The sequence below is a fragment of the Rattus norvegicus genome, chromosome 12 (assembly GCF_036323735.1).
Source record: "Rattus norvegicus strain BN/NHsdMcwi chromosome 12, GRCr8, whole genome shotgun sequence".
Lineage (NCBI taxonomy): Eukaryota > Metazoa > Chordata > Mammalia > Rodentia > Muridae > Rattus > Rattus norvegicus.
The window spans coordinates 9,125,071-9,143,949 of NC_086030.1; the positions used below are offsets into that span (position 1 = coordinate 9,125,071).

General features: G+C 43.6%; 2 non-coding genes and 5 pseudogenes across 2 annotated transcripts; all 7 read left to right on the forward strand.

Annotated features, from left to right (window-relative positions):
* The first annotated feature begins 835 nt into the window (after positions 1 to 835).
* Positions 836 to 953, forward strand: LOC120096059 (5S ribosomal RNA; annotated as a pseudogene).
* Positions 954 to 3,315: 2,362 nt separating this feature from the next.
* LOC120096049 (5S ribosomal RNA) lies at positions 3,316 to 3,433 on the forward strand (annotated as a pseudogene).
* A 2,479-nt stretch (positions 3,434 to 5,912) lies between these two features.
* Positions 5,913 to 6,030, forward strand: LOC120096031 (5S ribosomal RNA; annotated as a pseudogene).
* Positions 6,031 to 8,401: 2,371 nt separating this feature from the next.
* On the forward strand, positions 8,402 to 8,519 carry LOC120096050 (5S ribosomal RNA; annotated as a pseudogene).
* Positions 8,520 to 10,966: 2,447 nt separating this feature from the next.
* On the forward strand, positions 10,967 to 11,084 carry LOC120096060 (5S ribosomal RNA; annotated as a pseudogene).
* Positions 11,085 to 13,366: 2,282 nt separating this feature from the next.
* Positions 13,367 to 13,484, forward strand: LOC120096161 (5S ribosomal RNA). Its single transcript, XR_005492187.1, has one exon. It is a non-coding gene; the product is annotated as a 5S ribosomal RNA (ribosomal RNA).
* A 3,818-nt stretch (positions 13,485 to 17,302) lies between these two features.
* Positions 17,303 to 17,420, forward strand: LOC120096162 (5S ribosomal RNA). Its single transcript, XR_005492188.1, has one exon. It is a non-coding gene; the product is annotated as a 5S ribosomal RNA (ribosomal RNA).
* The last annotated feature ends 1,459 nt before the right edge of the window (positions 17,421 to 18,879 follow it).

Here is an 18,879-nt window from a genome sequence, read left to right on the forward strand (position 1 = left end):
ACTTATTTTTAACTGGGACACAGAAGGACCATTCTGGTTTGTGTGTGTGTGTGTGTGTGTGTGTGTGTGTGTGTGTGTGTGTTTGTTTGTATGCAGTGTATGCATAAAACACTTACATAACCTGTCTGTTTTAGCTTGATTTTAATACTCAAAAGAGCTGAACGTGAAAACACAGGTTGATGAGAGGCCATCAGCCTGAACATTTTCCTGAAACCATAACCTTTGGATTAAGCAGAGTCTGTAATGTATTGGATAGTTTAAAAGCAAGCCCATCAGAATTGATATATTATCAAATAAATACAGTAGTTTATTTTCATACCAACTCCACCTTCAGAAAACGGAATTAAACAAAGTAGTAGCTTGATTTAACAACGAGACTTGGCCTAGTGTGGTGGTGTGCACCTTTAATGCCAGAACTCTAGAGGCAGGTGGAGCTGTGATTTAAGAGGCCAGCTGATCTACAGAGGCAGGTCCGAGTCAGCTGTTCTGTGTAAAGGTTCCTCTGGTTGAACCATTCCTTTGTAGGAAGTTAAAATCTGTACTAAAAGGTTATGATTCATGGAATCTGTTTGATGTGGAAGCAGAATCATGGTTAGAGCTGAGGTTGGCCATTAAGTCCTGCTGTGGTTTAGTCCCTGGAAGCTCTGGTTGGTTGGTGGTGTTGTTCATATGGGGTCTCAAGTCCCTTCAAGCTCTTTTAGTCCTTTCTCTGATTTCTTCAACTGGGGTCCTGCGCTCAGTTCACTGGTTTGTTGCTCGCATTCACCTATGTATCTGCCGTATTCTGGCTGTGTCAATGAATAGTTTTATATTCCTTTAATAAAATGTCAGAAGAGCCTACAGCCATACCACCCTGAACGCGCCCGATCTCGTCTGATCTCGGAAGCTAAGCAGGGTCGGGAATGCTTAGTACGTGGATGGGAGACCACCTGGGATACCGGGTGCTGTAGGCTTTTGGGGGTTGGGGATTTAACTCAGTGGTAGAGCTCTTGCCAGGCAATCAAAATCAGGAGCTCAGGAGCTCAGGAGCTCAGGAGCTCAGGAGCTCAGGAGCCAGTGATTTCAGGACAGCAGGGATACACAGTGAGACCATGTGCGTAACAAACCAACAGAAACCAAAACAACAAAGCAACCTTAAAAAACCCATCCCAAACCAAACCAAACCAAACCAACAAACAGAATTAGACTTTACAACTTTTTTAAAAAGATATATTTCTTATATATAAGTACACTGTAGCTGTCTTCAGACACACCAGAAGAGGGCATCAGATCTCACTACAGATGGCTGTGAGACACCATGTCGTTGCTGGGATTTGAACTCAGAACCTCTGGAAGAGCAGTCAGTGCTCTTAAACACTAAGCCATCCTTCCAGCCCGACTTTACAACTTTTATTCTGTCTTTTTTTTTTCTTCCCCAGAGCTAAGGATCGAACCCAGGGCCTTGTGCTTGCTAGGCATGTGCCCTACGACTGAGTTTAATCCCCAACCCTAAAAATAGACTTTAAAAATGTCAGAGGAGGGTTCGGTCCCCAGCTCCGAAAAAAAAGAACCAAAAAAAAAAAATGTCAGAGGAACCCCTCCTCTAGGATGTGGCTGAGCTGAAGCACACAGGCGGGAAACTCTGCAGAATCCGCGGCCCTGAGCATCTGAGCGCGCTTCAAGTCTCCGATTAAATTTTAAAAATGGCCTCCAATAAAACTACATTGCAAAAAATGGGAAAAAAAAAAACAGAATGGAAAGAGTAAAAGAGCTGAAGAGGCTGAGCCTGAAGAATTTGTGGTAGAAAAAGTACTGAACCATTGTGTAGTGAACTATTTCGTGAAGTGGAAGTGGTTTACAGATGCCGATAATACTTGGGTACCAGGAGAAAATTTAGATTGTCCAGAATTAATTGAAGCATTTCTTCATTCTCGAAAAGCTGGTAAAGAAAACGATTGTCCAAAAAGGAAATCTTTATCTGATAGTGAATCCGATGAGAGCAAATCGAAGAAGAGAGATGCTGCTGATAAGCAAAGGAGGCGAATATGAAGTGGCCTCAGATTGTCATCGCCTTCTATGAGGAGTGGCTGATTTGGCATTCTTGTACCGAAATGAAGTACAATAATTGTTTGCATATATAAATACACAATATTATATATATATATGTATATAATATATATATACATATATATATATATATATATATATATATATATATGAATGATCTGGATCTTGGGTTTTGAATTACTAGTGTGGATCAAATAGCATCCTGATGAAAATCACGTCTGATATGCTAGTTTTGAAAGCATTGGCAGTAGTTGGGAGATTTTTGGTTTTCGTTCTGCGTCAAAAGGCACTGACTCCTTTGAGCGAGTGAGAGCTCTCTGTAGTTGCTTCCTGTAACAGTAGAGTACTTGACACCATGTTGTATTTCCTCGGCTTGAAGAACAGCTTTCCTTAAACACTGGGGAGATTTTACAGTCATGACCCAAGTCAGAACTTATTTTTAACTGGGACACAGAAGGATCATTCTGGTTTGTGTGTGTGTGTGTGTGTGTGTGTGTGTGTGTGTGTGTGTGCGTTTGTTTGTATGCAGTGTATGCATAAAACACTTACATAACCTGTCTGTTTTAGCTTGATTTTAATACTCAAAAGAGCTGAACGTGAAAACACAGGTTGATGAGAGGCCATCAGCCTGAACATTTTCCTGAAACCATAACCTTTCAGATTAAGCAGAGTCTGTAATGTATTGGATAGTTTAAAAGCAAGCCCATCAGAATTGATGTATTATCAAATAAATACAGTAGTTTATTTTCATACCAACTCCACCTTCAGAAAACGGAATTAAACAAAGTAGTAGCTTGATTTAACAACAAGAGTTGGCCTAGTGTGGTGGTGTGCACCTTTAATGCCAGAACTCTAGAGGCAGGTGGAGCTGTGATTTAAGAGGCCAGCTGATCTACAGAGGCAGGTCCGAGTCAGCTGTTCTGTGTAAAGGTTCCTCTGGTTGAACCTTTCCTTTGTAGGAAGTTAAAATCTGTACTAAAAGGTTATGATTCATGGAATCTGTTTGATGTGGAAGTAGAATCATGGTTAGAGCTGATGTTGGCCATTAAGTCCTGCTGTGGTTTAGTCCCTGGAAGCTCTGGTTGGTTGGTGGTGTTGTTCATATGGGGTCTCAAGTCCCTTCAAGCTCTTTTAGTCCTTTCTCTGATTTCTTCAACTGGGGTCCTGCGCTCAGTTCACTGGTTTGTTGCTCGCATTCACCTATGTATCTGCCGTATTCTGGCTGTGTCAATGAATAGTTTTATATTCCTTTAAAAAAATGTCAGAAGAGCCTACAGCCATACCACTCTGAACGCGCCCGACCTCGTCTGATCTCGGAAGCTAAGCAGGGTCGGGCATGCTTAGTACGTGGATGGGAGACCACCTGGGATACCGGGTGCTGTAGGCTTTTGGGGGTTGGGGATTTAACTCAGTGGTAGAGCTCTTGCCAGGCAATCAAAATCAGGAGCTCAGGAGCTCAGAAGCTCAGGAGCTCAGGAGCTCGCTCAGGAGCTCGCTCAGGAGCTCACTCAGGAGCTCGCTCAGGAGCTCACTCAGGAGCTCGCTCAGGAGCTCAGGAGCTCAGGAGCTCGCTCAAGAGCTCAGGAGCTCAGGAGCTCAGGAGCTCAGGAGCTCAGGAGCTCAGGAGCTCAGGAGCTCAGGAGCTCAGGAACTCAGGAGCTCAGGAGCTCAGGAGCTCAGGAGCTCAGGAGCCTGTGATTTCAGGACAGCAGGGATACACAGTGAGACCATGTGCGTAACAAACCAACAGAAACCAAAACAACAAAGCAACCTTAAAAAACCCATCCCAAACCAAACCAAACCAACAAACAGAAATAGACTTTACAACTTTTTTTAAAAAGATGTATTTCTTATATATAAGTACACTGTAGCTGTCTTCAGACACACCAGAAGAGGGCATCAGATCTCACCCCAGATGGCTGTGAGACACCATGTCGTTGCTGGGATTTGTACTCAGAACCTCTGGAAGAGCAGTCAGTGCTCTTAACCAATAAGCCATCCTTCCAGCCCGACTTTACAACTTTTATTTTGTCTTTTTTTTTCCTTCCCCAGAGCTAAGGATCGAACCCAGGGCCTTGTGCTTGCTAGGCATGTGCCCTACGACTGAGTTAAATCCCCAACCCTAAAAATAGACTTTAAAAATGTCAGAGGAACCCCTCCTCTAGGATGTGTCTGAGCTGAAGCACACAGGCGGGAAACTCTGCAGAATCCGCGGCCCTGAGCATCTGAGCGCTTCAAGTCTCCGATTAAATTTTAAAAATGGCCTCCAATAAAACTACATTGCAAAAAATGGGAAAAAAAAACAGAATGGAAAGAGTAAAAGAGCTGAAGAGGCTGAGCCTGAAGAATTTGTGGTAGAAAAAGTACTGAACCATTGTGTAGTGAACTATTTCGTGAAGTGGAAGGGGTTTACAGATGCCGATAATACTGGGTACCAGGAGAAAATTTAGATTGTCCAGAATTAATGAAGCACTTCTTCATTGTCGAAAATTGTAAAGAAAACGATTGTCCAAAAAGGAAATCTTTATCTGATAGTGAATCTGATGAGAGCAAATCAAAGAAGAGAGATGCTGCTGATAAGCAAAGGAGGCGAATATGAAGTGGCCTCAGATTGTCATCGCCTTCTATGAGGAGTGGCTGATTTGGCATTCTTGTACCGAAATGAAGTACAATAATTGTTTGCAAATATAAATACACAATATTATATATATGTATATAATATATATATATATATTATATATATATATATGAATGATCTGGATCTTGGGTTTTGAATTACTAGTGTGGATCAAATAGCATCCTGATGAAAATCACGTCTGATATGCTAGTTTTGAAAGCATTGGCAGTAGTTGGGAGATTTTTTCGTTTTCATTCTGCGTCAAAAGGCACTGACTCCTTTGAGCGAGTGAGAGCTCTCTGTAGTTGCTTCCTGTAACAGTAGAGTACTTGACACCATGTTGTATTTCCTCGGCTTGAAGAACAGCTTTTCTTAAACACTGGGGAGATTTTACAGTCATGACCCAAGTCAGAACTTATTTTTAACTGGGACACAGAAGGACCATTCTGGTTTGTGTGTGTGTGTGTGTGTGTGTGTGTGTGTGTGTGTGTGCGTTTGTTTGTATGCAGTGTATGCATAAAACACTTACATAACCTGTCTGTTTTAGCTTGCTTTTAATACTCAAAAGAGCTGAACGTGAAAACACAGGTTGATGAGAGGCCATCAGCCTGAACATTTTCCTGAAACCATAACCTTTCAGATTAAGCAGAGTCTGTAATGTATTGGATAGTTTAAAAGCAAGCCCATCAGAATTGATATATTATCAAATAAATACAGTAGTTTATTTTCATACCAACTCCACCTTCAGAAAACGGAATTAAACAAAGTAGTAGCTTGATTTAACAACGAGACTTGGCCTAGTGTGGTGGTGTGCACCTTTAATGCCAGAACTCTAGAGGCAGGTGGAGCTGTGATTTAAGAGGCCAGCTGATCTACAGAGGCAGGTCCGAGTCAGCTGTTCTGTGTAAAGGTTCCTCTGGTTGAACCATTCCTTTGTAGGAAGTTAAAATCTGTACTAAAAGGTTATGATTCATGGAATCTGTTTGATGTAGAAATAGAATCATGTTTAGAGCTGATGTTGGCCATTAAGTCCTGCTGTGGTTTAGTCCCTGGAAGCTCTGGTTGGTTGGTGGTGTTGTTCATATGGGGTCTCAAGTTTCTTCAAGCTCTTTTAGTCCTTTCTCTGATTTCTTCAACTGGGGTCCTGCGCTCAGTTCACTGGTTTGTTGCTCGCATTCACCTATGTATCTGCCGTATTCTGGCTGTGTCAATGAATAGTTTTATATTCCTTTAAAAAAATGTCAGAAGAGCCTACAGCCATACCACCCTGAACGCGCCCGATCTCGTCTGATCTCGGAAGCTAAGCAGGGTCGGGCATGCTTAGTATGTGGATGGGAGACCACCTGGGATACCGGGTGCTGTAGGCTTTTGGGGGTTGGGGATTTAACTCAGTGGTAGAGCTCTTGCCAGGCAATCAAAATCAGGAGCTCAGGAGCTCAGGAGCTCAGGAGCTCAGGAGCTCAGGAGCCAGTGATTTCAGGACAGCAGGGATACACAGTGAGACCATGTGCGTAACAAACCAACAGAAACCAAAACAACAAAGCAACCTTAAAAAACCCATCCCAAACCAAACCAAACCAAACCAACAAACAGAAATAGACTTTACAACTTTTTTAAAAAGATGTATTTCTTATATATAAGTACACTGTAGCTGTCTTCAGACACACCAGAAGAGGGCATCAGATCTCACTACAGATGGCTGTGAGACACCATGTCCTTGCTGGGATTTGAACTCAGAACCTCTGGAAGAGCAGTCAGTGCTCTTAACCACTAAGCCATCCTTCCAGCCCGACTTTACAACTTTTATTCTGTCTTTTTTTTTTTCTTCCCCAGAGCTAAGGATCGAACCCAGGGCCTTGTGCTTGCTAGGCATGTGCCCTACGACTGAGTTAAATCCCCAACCCTAAAAATAGACTTTAAAAATGTCAGAGGAAAGTTCGGTCCCCAGCTCCGAAAAAAAAGAACCAAAAAAAAAAAAAATGTCAGAGGAACCCCTCCTCTAGGATGTGGCTGAGCTGAAGCACACAGGCGGGAAACTCTGCAGAATCCGCGGCCCTGAGCATCTGAGCGCGCTTCAAGTCTCCTATTAAATTTTAAAAATGGCCTCCAATAAAACTACATTGCAAAAAATGGGAAAAAAAAACAGAATGGAAAGAGTAAAAGAGCTGAAGAGGCTGAGCCTGAAGAATTTGTGGTAGAAAAAGTACTGAACCATTGTGTAGTGAACTATTTCGTGAAGTGGAAGTGGTTTACAGATGCCGATAATACTTGGGTACCAGGAGAAAATTTAGATTGTCCAGAATTAATTGAAGCACTTCTTCATTCTCGAAAAGCTGGTAAAGAAAACGATTGTCCAAAAAGGAAATCTTTATCTGATAGTGAATCCGATGAGAGCAAATCGAAGAAGAGAGATGCTGCTGATAAGCAAAGGAGGCGAATATGAAGTGGCCTCAGATTGTCATCGCCTTCTATGAGGAGTGGCTGATTTGGCATTCTTGTACCGAAATGAAGTACAATAATTGTTTGCATATATAAATACACAATATTATATATATATATGTATATAATATATATATATACATATATATATATATATATATATATATATATATATATATATGAATGATCTGGATCTTGGGTTTTGAATTACTAGTGTGGATCAAATAGCATCCTGATGAAAATCACGTCTGATATGCTAGTTTTGAAAGCATTGGCAGTAGTTGGGAGATTTTTGGTTTTCGTTCTGCGTCAAAAGGCACTGACTCCTTTGAGCGAGTGAGAGCTCTCTGTAGTTGCTTCCTGTAACAGTAGAGTACTTGACACCATGTTGTATTTCCTCGGCTTGAAGAACAGCTTTTCTTAAACACTGGGGAGATTTTACAGTCATGACCCAAGTCAGAACTTATTTTTAACTGGGACACAGAAGGACCATTCTGGTGTGTGTGTGTGTGTGTGTGTGTGTGTGTGTGTGTGTGTGTGTGCGTTTGTTTGTATGCAGTGTATGCATAAAACACTTACATAACCTGTCTGTTTTAGCTTGCTTTTAATACTCAAAAGAGCTGAACGTGAAAACACAGGTTGATGAGAGGCCATCAGCCTGAACATTTTCCTGAAACCATAACCTTTCAGATTAAGCAGAGTCTGTAATGTATTGGATAGTTTAAAAGCAAGCCCATCAGAATTGATGTATTATCAAATAAATACAGTAGTTTATTTTCATACCAACTCCACCTTCAGAAAACGGAATTAAACAAAGTAGTAGCTTGATTTAACAACAAGAGTTGGCCTAGTGTGGTGGTGTGCACCTTTAATGCCAGAACTCTAGAGGCAGGTGGAGCTGTGATTTAAGAGGCCAGCTGATCTACAGAGGCAGGTCCGAGTCAGCTGTTCTGTGTAAAGGTTCCTCTGGTTGAACCATTCCTTTGTAGGAAGTTAAAATCTGTACTAAAAGGTTATGATTCATGGAATCTGTTTGATGTGGAAGTAGAATCATGGTTAGAGCTGAGGTTGGCCATTAAGTCCTGCTGTGGTTTAGTCCCTGGAGGCTCTGGTTGGTTGGTGGTGTTGTTCATATGGGGTCTCAAGTCCCTTCAAGCTCTTTTAGTCCTTTCTCTGATTTCTTCAACTGGGGTCCTGCGCTCAGTTCACTGGTTTGTTGCTCGCATTCACCTATGTATCTGCCGTATTCTGGCTGTGTCAATGAATAGTTTTATATTCCTTTAAAAAAATGTCAGAAGAGCCTACAGCCATACCACTCTGAACGCGCCCGACCTCGTCTGATCTCGGAAGCTAAGCAGGGTCGGGCATGCTTAGTACGTGGATGGGAGACCACCTGGGATACCGGGTGCTGTAGGCTTTTGGGGGTTGGGGATTTAACTCAGTGGTAGAGCTCTTGCCAGGCAATCAAAATCAGGAGCTCAGGAGCTCAGAAGCTCAGGAGCTCAGGAGCTCGCTCAGGAGCTCGCTCAGGAGCTCACTCAGGAGCTCGCTCAGGAGCTCACTCAGGAGCTCGCTCAGGAGCTCAGGAGCTCAGGAGCTCGCTCAAGAGCTCAGGAGCTCAGGAGCTCAGGAGCTCAGGAGCTCAGGAGCTCAGGAGCTCAGGAGCTCAGGAGCTCAGGAGCTCAGGAGCCTGTGATTTCAGGACAGCAGGGATACACAGTGAGACCATGTGCGTAACAAACCAACAGAAACCAAAACAACAAAGCAACCTTAAAAAACCCATCCCAAACCAAACCAAACCAACAAACAGAAATAGACTTTACAACTTTTTTTAAAAAGATGTATTTCTTATATATAAGTACACTGTAGCTGTCTTCAGACACACCAGAAGAGGGCATCAGATCTCACCCCAGATGGCTGTGAGACACCATGTCGTTGCTGGGATTTGAACTCAGAACCTCTGGAAGAGCAGTCAGTGCTCTTAACCAATAAGCCATCCTTCCAGCCCGACTTTACAACTTTTATTTTGTCTTTTTTTTTCCTTCCCCAGAGCTAAGGATCGAACCCAGGGCCTTGTGCTTGCTAGGCATGTGCCCTACGACTGAGTTAAATCCCCAACCCTAAAAATAGACTTTAAAAATGTCAGAGGAACCCCTCCTCTAGGATGTGTCTGAGCTGAAGCACACAGGCGGGAAACTCTGCAGAATCCGCGGCCCTGAGCATCTGAGCGCTTCAAGTCTCCGATTAAATTTTAAAAATGGCCTCCAATAAAACTACATTGCAAAAAATGGGAAAAAAAAACAGAATGGAAAGAGTAAAAGAGCTGAAGAGGCTGAGCCTGAAGAATTTGTGGTAGAAAAAGTACTGAACCATTGTGTAGTGAACTATTTCGTGAAGTGGAAGGGGTTTACAGATGCCGATAATACTGGGTACCAGGATAAAATTTAGATTGTCCAGAATTAATGAAGCACTTCTTCATTGTCGAAAATTGTAAAGAAAACGATTGTCCAAAAAGGAAATCTTTATCTGATAGTGAATCTGATGAGAGCAAATCAAAGAAGAGAGATGCTGCTGATAAGCAAAGGAGGCGAATATGAAGTGGCCTCAGATTGTCATCGCCTTCTATGAGGAGTGGCTGATTTGGCATTCTTGTACCGAAATGAAGTACAATAATTGTTTGCATATATAAATACACAATATTATATATATGTATATAATATATATATATATATATTATATATATATATATGAATGATCTGGATCTTGGGTTTTGAATTACTAGTGTGGATCAAATAGCATCCTGATGAAAATCACGTCTGATATGCTAGTTTTGAAAGCATTGGCAGTAGTTGGGAGATTTTTTCGTTTTCATTCTGCGTCAAAAGGCACTGACTCCTTTGAGCGAGTGAGAGCTCTCTGTAGTTGCTTCCTGTAACAGTAGAGTACTTGACACCATGTTGTATTTCCTCGGCTTGAAGAACAGCTTTTCTTAAACACTGGGGATATTTTACAGTCATGACCCAAGTCAGAACTTATTTTTAACTGGGACACAGAAGGACCATTCTGGTTTGTGTGTGTGTGTGTGTGTGTGTGTGTGTGTGTGTGTGCGTTTGTTTGTATGCAGTGTATGCATAAAACACTTACATAACCTGTCTGTTTTAGCTTGCTTTTAATACTCAAAAGAGCTGAACGTGAAAACACAGGTTGATGAGAGGCCATCAGCCTGAACATTTTCCTGAAACCATAACCTTTCGGATTAAGCAGAGTCTGTAATGTATTGGATAGTTTAAAAGCAAGCCCATCAGAATTGATATATTATCAAATAAATACAGTAGTTTATTTTCATACCAACTCCACCTTCAGAAAACGGAATTAAACAAAGTAGTAGCTTGATTTAACAACGAGACTTGGCCTAGTGTGGTGGTGTGCACCTTTAATGCCAGAACTCTAGAGGCAGGTGGAGCTGTGATTTAAGAGGCCAGCTGATCTACAGAGGCAGGTCCGAGTCAGCTGTTCTGTGTAAAGGTTCCTCTGGTTGAACCATTCCTTTGTAGGAAGTTAAAATCTGTACTAAAAGGTTATGATTCATGGAATCTGTTTGATGTAGAAATAGAATCATGTTTAGAGCTGATGTTGGCCATTAAGTCCTGCTGTGGTTTAGTCCCTGGAAGCTCTGGTTGGTTGGTGGTGTTGTTCATATGGGGTCTCAAGTTTCTTCAAGCTCTTTTAGTCCTTTCTCTGATTTCTTCAACTGGGGTCCTGCGCTCAGTTCACTGGTTTGTTGCTCGCATTCACCTATGTATCTGCCGTATTCTGGCTGTGTCAATGAATAGTTTTATATTCCTTTAAAAAAATGTCAGAAGAGCCTACAGCCATACCACCCTGAACGCGCCCGATCTCGTCTGATCTCGGAAGCTAAGCAGGGTCGGGAATGCTTAGTACGTGGATGGGAGACCACCTGGGATACCGGGTGCTGTAGGCTTTTGGGGGTTGGGGATTTAACTCAGTGGTAGAGCTCTTGCCAGGCAATCAAAATCAGGAGCTCAGGAGCTCAGGAGCTCAGGAGCCAGTGATTTCAGGACAGCAGGGATACACAGTGAGACCATGTGCGTAACAAACCAACAGAAACCAAAACAACAAAGCAACCTTAAAAAACCCATCCCAAACCAAACCAAACCAAACCAACAAACAGAAATAGACTTTACAACTTTTTTAAAAAGATGTATTTCTTATATATAAGTACACTGTAGCTGTCTTCAGACACACCAGAAGAGGGCATCAGATCTCACTACAGATGGCTGTGAGACACCATGTCCTTGCTGGGATTTGAACTCAGAACCTCTGGAAGAGCAGTCAGTGCTCTTAACCACTAAGCCATCCTTCCAGCCCGACTTTACAACTTTTATTCTGTCTTTTTTTTTTCTTCCCCAGAGCTAAGGATCGAACCCAGGGCCTTGTGCTTGCTAGGCATGTGCCCTACGACTGAGTTAAATCCCCAACCCTAAAAATAGACTTTAAAAATGTCAGAGGAACCCCTCCTCTAGGATGTGTCTGAGCTGAAGCACACAGGCGGGAAACTCTGCAGAATCCGCGGCCCTGAGCATCTGAGCGCTTCAAGTCTCCGATTAAATTTTAAAAATGGCCTCCAATAAAACTACATTGCAAAAAATGGGAAAAAAAAAACAGAATGGAAAGAGTAAAAGAGCTGAAGAGGCTGAGCCTGAAGAATTTGTGGTAGAAAAAGTACTGAACCATTGTGTAGTGAACTATTTCGTGAAGTGGAAGTGGTTTACAGATGCCGATAATACTTGGGTACCAGGAGAAAATTTAGATTGTCCAGAATTAATTGAAGCACTTCTTCATTCTCGAAAAGCTGGTAAAGAAAACGATTGTCCAAAAAGGAAATCTTTATCTGATAGTGAATCCGATGAGAGCAAATCGAAGAAGAGAGATGCTGCTGATAAGCAAAGGAGGCGAATATGAAGTGGCCTCAGATTGTCATCGCCTTCTATGAGGAGTGGCTGATTTGGCATTCTTGTACCGAAATGAAGTACAATAATTGTTTGCATATATAAATACACAATATTATATATATATGTATATAATATATATATATACATATATATATATATATATATATATATATATATATGAATGATCTGGATCTTGGGTTTTGAATTACTAGTGTGGATCAAATAGCATCCTGATGAAAATCACGTCTGATATGCTAGTTTTGAAAGCATTGGCAGTAGTTGGGAGATTTTTGGTTTTCGTTCTGCATCAAAAGGCACTGACTCCTTTGAGCGAGTGAGAGCTCTCTGTAGTTGCTTCCTGTAACAGTAGAGTACTTGACACCATGTTGTATTTCCTCGGCTTGAAGAACAGCTTTTCTTAAACACTGGGGAGATTTTACAGTCATGACCCAAGTCAGAACTTATTTTTAACTGGGACACAGAAGGACCATTCTGGTGTGTGTGTGTGTGTGTGTGTGTGTGTGTGTGTGTGTGCGTTTGTTTGTATGCAGTGTATGCATAAAACACTTACATAACCTGTCTGTTTTAGCTTGCTTTTAATACTCAAAAGAGCTGAACGTGAAAACACAGGTTGATGAGAGGCCATCAGCCTGAACATTTTCCTGAAACCATAACCTTTCAGATTAAGCAGAGTCTGTAATGTATTGGATAGTTTAAAAGCAAGCCCATCAGAATTGATGTATTATCAAATAAATACAGTAGTTTATTTTCATACCAACTCCACCTTCAGAAAACGGAATTAAACAAAGTAGTAGCTTGATTTAACAACAAGAGTTGGCCTAGTGTGGTGGTGTGCACCTTTAATGCCAGAACTCTAGAGGCAGGTGGAGCTGTGATTTAAGAGGCCAGCTGATCTACAGAGGCAGGTCCGAGTCAGCTGTTCTGTGTAAAGGTTCCTCTGGTTGAACCATTCCTTTGTAGGAAGTTAAAATCTGTACTAAAAGGTTATGATTCATGGAATCTGTTTGATGTGGAAGTAGAATCATGGTTAGAGCTGAGGTTGGCCATTAAGTCCTGCTGTGGTTTAGTCCCTGGAGGCTCTGGTTGGTTGGTGGTGTTGTTCATATGGGGTCTCAAGTCCCTTCAAGCTCTTTTAGTCCTTTCTCTGATTTCTTCAACTGGGGTCCTGCGCTCAGTTCACTGGTTTGTTGCTCGCATTCACCTATGTATCTGCCGTATTCTGGCTGTGTCAATGAATAGTTTTATATTCCTTTAAAAAAATGTCAGAAGAGCCTACAGCCATACCACCCTGAACGCGCCCGATCTCGTCTGATCTCGGAAGCTAAGCAGGGTCGGGCATGCTTAGTACGTGGATGGGAGACCACCTGGGATACCGGGTGCTGTAGGCTTTTGGGGGTTGGGGATTTAACTCAGTGGTAGAGCTCTTGCCAGGCAATCAAAATCAGGAGCTCAGGAGCTCAGGAGCTCAGGAGCTCAGGAGCTCAGGAGCTCAGGAGCTCAGGAGCTCAGGAGCTCAGGAGCTCAGGAGCTCAGGAGCTCGCTCAGGAGCTCAGGAGCTCGCTCAGGAGCTCAGGAGCTCAGGAGCTCAGGAGCTCGCTCAGGAGCTCAGGAGCTCGCTCAGGAGCTCAGGAGCTCGCTCAGGAGCTCAGGAGCTCAGGAGCTCAGGAGCTCAGGAGCTCAGGAGCTCGCTCAGGAGCTCAGGAGCTAGGAGCTCAGGAGCTCGCTCAGGAGCTCAGGAGCTCAGGAGCTCAGGAACTCAGGAGCTCAGGAGCTCGCTCAGGAGCTCAGGAGCTCAGGAGCTCAGGAGCTCAGGAGCTCGCTCAGGAGCTCAGGAGCTCGGGAGCTCAGGAGCTCGCTCAGGAGCTCAGGAGCTCGGGAGCTCAGGAGCTCGCTCAGGAGCTCAGGAGCTCAGGAGCTCAGGAGCTCGCTCAGGAGCTCAGGAGCTCGGGAGCTCAGGAGCTCTCTCAGGAACTCAGGAGCTCAGGAGCTCAGGAGCTCAGGAGCTCAGGAGCTCGCTCAGGAGCTCAGGAGCTCAGGAGCTCGCTCAGGAGCTCAGGAGCTCAGGAGCTCGCTCAGGAGCTCAGGAGCTCGCTCAGGAGCTCAGGAGCTCAGGAGCTCAGGAGCTCAGGAGCTCAGGAGCTCAGGAGCTCAGGAGCTCAGGAGCTCAGGAGCTCGCTCAGGAGCTCGCTCAGGAGCTCAGGAGCTCAGGAGCTCAGGAGCTCGCTCAGGAGCTCAGGAGCTCGCTCAGGAGCTCAGGAGCTCAGGAGCTCAGGAGCTCAGGAGCTCAGGAGCTCGCTCAGGAGCTCAGGAGCTCAGGAGCTCGCTCAGGAGCTCAGGAGCTCGCTCAGGAGCTCAGGAGCTCAGGAGCTCAGGAGCTCAGGAGCTCTGGAGCTCTGGAGCTCAGGAGCTCAGGAGCTCGCTCAGGAGCTCAGGAGCTCGCTCAGGAGCTCAGGAGCTCGCTCAGGCGCTCAGGAGCTCAGGAGCTCAGGAGCTCAGGAGCTCAGGAGCTCAGGAGCTCAGGAGCTCAGGAGCTCGCTCAGGAGCTCAGGAGCTCAGGAGCTCGCTCAGGAGCTCAGGAGCTCAGGAGCTCGCTCAGGAGTTCAGGAGCTCAGGAGCTCAGGAGCTCAGGAGCTCGCTCAGGAGCTCAGGAGCTCAGGAGCTCAGGAGCTCAGGAGCTCGCTCAGGAGCTCGCTCAGGAGCTCAGGAGCTCAGGAGCTCAGGAGCTCAGGAGCTCAGGAGCTCAGGAGCTCGCTCAGGAGCTCAGGAGCTCAGGAGCTCAGGAGCTCAGGAGCTCAGGAGCTCAGGAGCTCAGGAGCTCGCTCAGGAGCTCAGGAGCTCGCTCAGGAGCTCAGGAGCTCAGGAGCTCAGGAGCTCAGGAGCTCAGGAGCTCGCTCAGGAGCTCAGGAGCTCAGGAGCTCAGGAGCTCAGGAGCTCGCTCAGGAGCTCAGGAGCTCAGGAGCTCAGGAGCTCAGGAGCTCAGGAGCACAGGAGCTCAGGAGCTCAGGAGCTCAGGAGCTCAGGAGCCAGTGATTTCAGGACAGCAGGGATACACAGTGAGACCATGTGCGTAACAAACCAACAGAAACCAAAACAACAAAGCAACCTTAAAAAACCCATCCCAAACCAAACCAAACCAAACCAACAAACAGAAATAGACTTTACAACTTTTTTTAAAAAGATGTATTTCTTATATATAAGTACACTGTAGCTGTCTTCAGACACACCAGAAGAGGGCATCAGATCTCACCCCAGATGGCTGTGAGACACCATGTCGTTGCTGGGATTTGAACTCAGAACCTCTGGAAGAGCAGTCAGTGCTCTTAACCAATAAGCCATCCTTCCAGCCCGACTTTACAACTTTTATTTTGTCTTTTTTTTTCCTTCCCCAGAGCTAAGGATCGAACCCAGGGCCTTGTGCTTGCTAGGCATGTGTCCTACGACTGAGTTAAATCCCCAACCCTAAAAATAGACTTTAAAAATGTCAGAGGAACCCCTCCTCTAGGATGTGGCTGAGCTGAAGCACACAGGCGGGAAACTCTGCAGAATCCGCGGCCCTGAGCATCTGAGCGCGCTTCAAGTCTCCGATTAAATTTTAAAAATGGCCTCCAATAAAACTACATTGCAAAAAATGGGAAAAAAAAACAGAATGGAAAGAGTAAAAGAGCTGAAGAGGCTGAGCCTGAAGAATTTGTGGTAGAAAAAGTACTGAACCATTGTGTAGTGAACTATTTCGTGAAGTGGAAGGGGTTTACAAATGCCGATAATACTGGGTACCAGTAGAAAATTTAGATTGTCCAGAATTAATTGAAGCACTTCTTCATTCTCGAAAATTGTAAAGAAAACGATTGTCCAAAAAGGAAATCTTTATCTGATAGTGAATCCGATGAGAGCAAATCAAAGAAGAGAGATGCTGCTGATAAGCAAAGGAGGCGAATATGAAGTGGCCTCAGATTGTCATCGCCTTCTATGAGGAGTGGCTGATTTGGCATTCTTGTACCGAAATGAAGTACAATAATTGTTTGCATATATAAATACACAATATTATATATATATATGTATATAATATATATATACATATATATATATATGAATGATCTGGATCTTGGGTTTTGAATTACTAGTGTGGATCAAATAGCATCCTGATGAAAATCACGTCTGATATGCTAGTTTTGAAAGCATTGGCAGTAGTTGGGAGATTTTTGGTTTTCGTTCTGCGTCAAAAGGCACTGACTCCTTTGAGCGAGTGAGAGCTCTCTGTAGTTGCTTCCTGTAACAGTAGAGTACTTGACACCATGTTGTATTTCCTCGGCTTGAAGAACAGCTTTTCTTAAACACTGGGGAGATTTTACAGTCATGACCCAAGTCAGAACTTATTTTTAACTGGGACACAGAAGGACCATTCTGGTTTGTGTGTGTGTGTGTGTGTGTGTGTGTGTGTGTGTGTGTGTGCGTTTGTTTGTATGCAGTGTATGCATAAAACACTTACATAACCTGTCTGTTTTAGCTTGCTTTTAATACTCAAAAGAGCTGAACGTGAAAACACAGGTTGATGAGAGGCCATCAGCCTGAACATTTTCCTGAAACCATAACCTTTCGGATTAAGCAGAGTCTGTAATGTATTGGATAGTTTAAAAGCAAGCCCATCAGAATTGATGTATTATCAAATAAATACAGTAGTTTATTTTCATACCAACTCCACCTTCAGAAAACGGAATTAAACAAAGTAGTAGCTTGATTTAACAACGAGACTTGGCCTAGTGTGGTGGTGTGCACCTTTAATGCCAGAACTCTAGAGGCAGGTGGAGCTGTGATTTAAGAGGCCAGCTGATATACAGAGGCAGGTCCGAGTCAGCTGTTCTGTGTAAAGGTTCCTCTGGTTGAACCATTCCTTTGTAGGAAGTTAAAATCTGTACTAAAAGGTTATGATTCATGAAATCTGTTTGAAGTAGAAGTAGAATCATGGTTAGAGCTGAGGTTGGCCATTAAGTCCTGCTGTGGTTTAGTCCCTGGAAGCTCTGGTTGGTTGGTGGTGTTGTTCATATGGGGTCTCAAGTCCCTTCAAGCTCTTTTAGTCCTTTCTCTGATTTCTTCAACTGGGGTCCTGCGCTCAGTTCACTGGTTTGTTGCTCGCATTCACCTATGTATCTGCCGTATTCTGGCTGTGTCAATGAATAGTTTTATATTCCTTTAAAAAAATGTCAGAAGAGCCTACAGCCATACCACCCTGAACGCGCCCGATCTCGTCTGATCTCGGAAGCTAAGCAGGGTCGGGCATGCTTAGTACGTGGATGGGAGACCACCTGGGATACCGGGTGCTGTAGGCTTTTGGGGGTTGGGGATTTAACTCAGTGGTAGAGCTCTTGCCAGGCAATCAAAATCAGGAGCTCAGGAGCTCAGGAGCTCAGGAGCCAGTGATTTCAGGACAGCAGGGATACACAGTGAGACCATGTGCGTAACAAACCAACAGAAACCAAAACAACAAAGCAACCTTAAAAAACCCATCCCAAACCAAACCAAACCAAACCAACAAACAGAAATAGACTTTACAACTTTTTTAAAAAGATGTATTTCTTATATATAAGTACACTGTAGCTGTCTTCAGACACACCAGAAGAGGGCATCAGATCTCACTACAGATGGCTGTGAGACACCATGTCCTTGCTGGGATTTGAACTCAGAACCTCTGGAAGAGCAGTCAGTGCTCTTAACCACTAAGCCATCCTTCCAGCCCGACTTTACAACTTTTATTCTGTCTTTTTTTTTTCTTCCCCAGAGCTAAGGATCGAACCCAGGGCCTTGTGCTTGCTAGGCATGTGCCCTACGACTGAGTTAAATCCCCAACCCTAAAAATAGACTTTAAAAATGTCAGAGGAGGGTTCGGTCCCCAGCTCCAAAAAAAAAAAACCAAAAAAAAAAATGTCAGAGGAACCCCTCCGCTAGGATGTGGCTGAGCTGAAGCACACAGGCGGGAAACTCTGCAGAATCCGCGGCCCTGAGCATCTGAGCGCGCTTCAAGTCTCCGATTAAATTTTAAAAATGGCCTCCAATAAAACTACATTGCAAAAAATGGGAAAAAAAAACAGAATGGAAAGAGTAAAAGAGCTGAAGAGGCTGAGCCTGAAGAATTTGTGGTAGAAAAAGTACTGAACCATTGTGTAGTGAACTATTTCGTGAAGTGCAAGTGGTTTACAGATGCCGATAATACTTGGGTACCAGGAGAAAATTTAGATTGTCCAGAATTAATTGAAGCACTTCTTCATTCTCGAAAAGCTGGTAAAGAAAACGATTGTCCAAAAAGGAAATCTTTATCTGATAGTGAATCCGATGAGAGCAAATCGAAGAGAGAGATGCTGCTGATAAGCAAAGGAGGCGAATATGAAGTGGCCTCAGATTGTCATCGCCTTCTATGAGGAGTGGCTGATTTGGCATTCTTGTACCGAAATGAAGTACAATAATTGTTTGCATATATAAATACACAATATTATATATATATGTATATAATATATACATATATATATACATATATATATATATATATATGAATGATCTGGATCTTGGGTTTTGAATTACTAGTGTGGATCAAATAGCATCCTGATGAAAATCACGTCTGATATGCTAGTTTTGAAAGCATTGGCAGTAGTTGGGAGATTTTTGGTTTTCGTTCTGCGTCAAAAGGCACTGACTACTTTGAGCGAGTGAGAGCTCTCTGTAGTTGCTTCCTGTAACAGTAGAGTACTTGACACCATGTTGTATTTCCTCGGCTTGAAGAACAGCTTTTCTTAA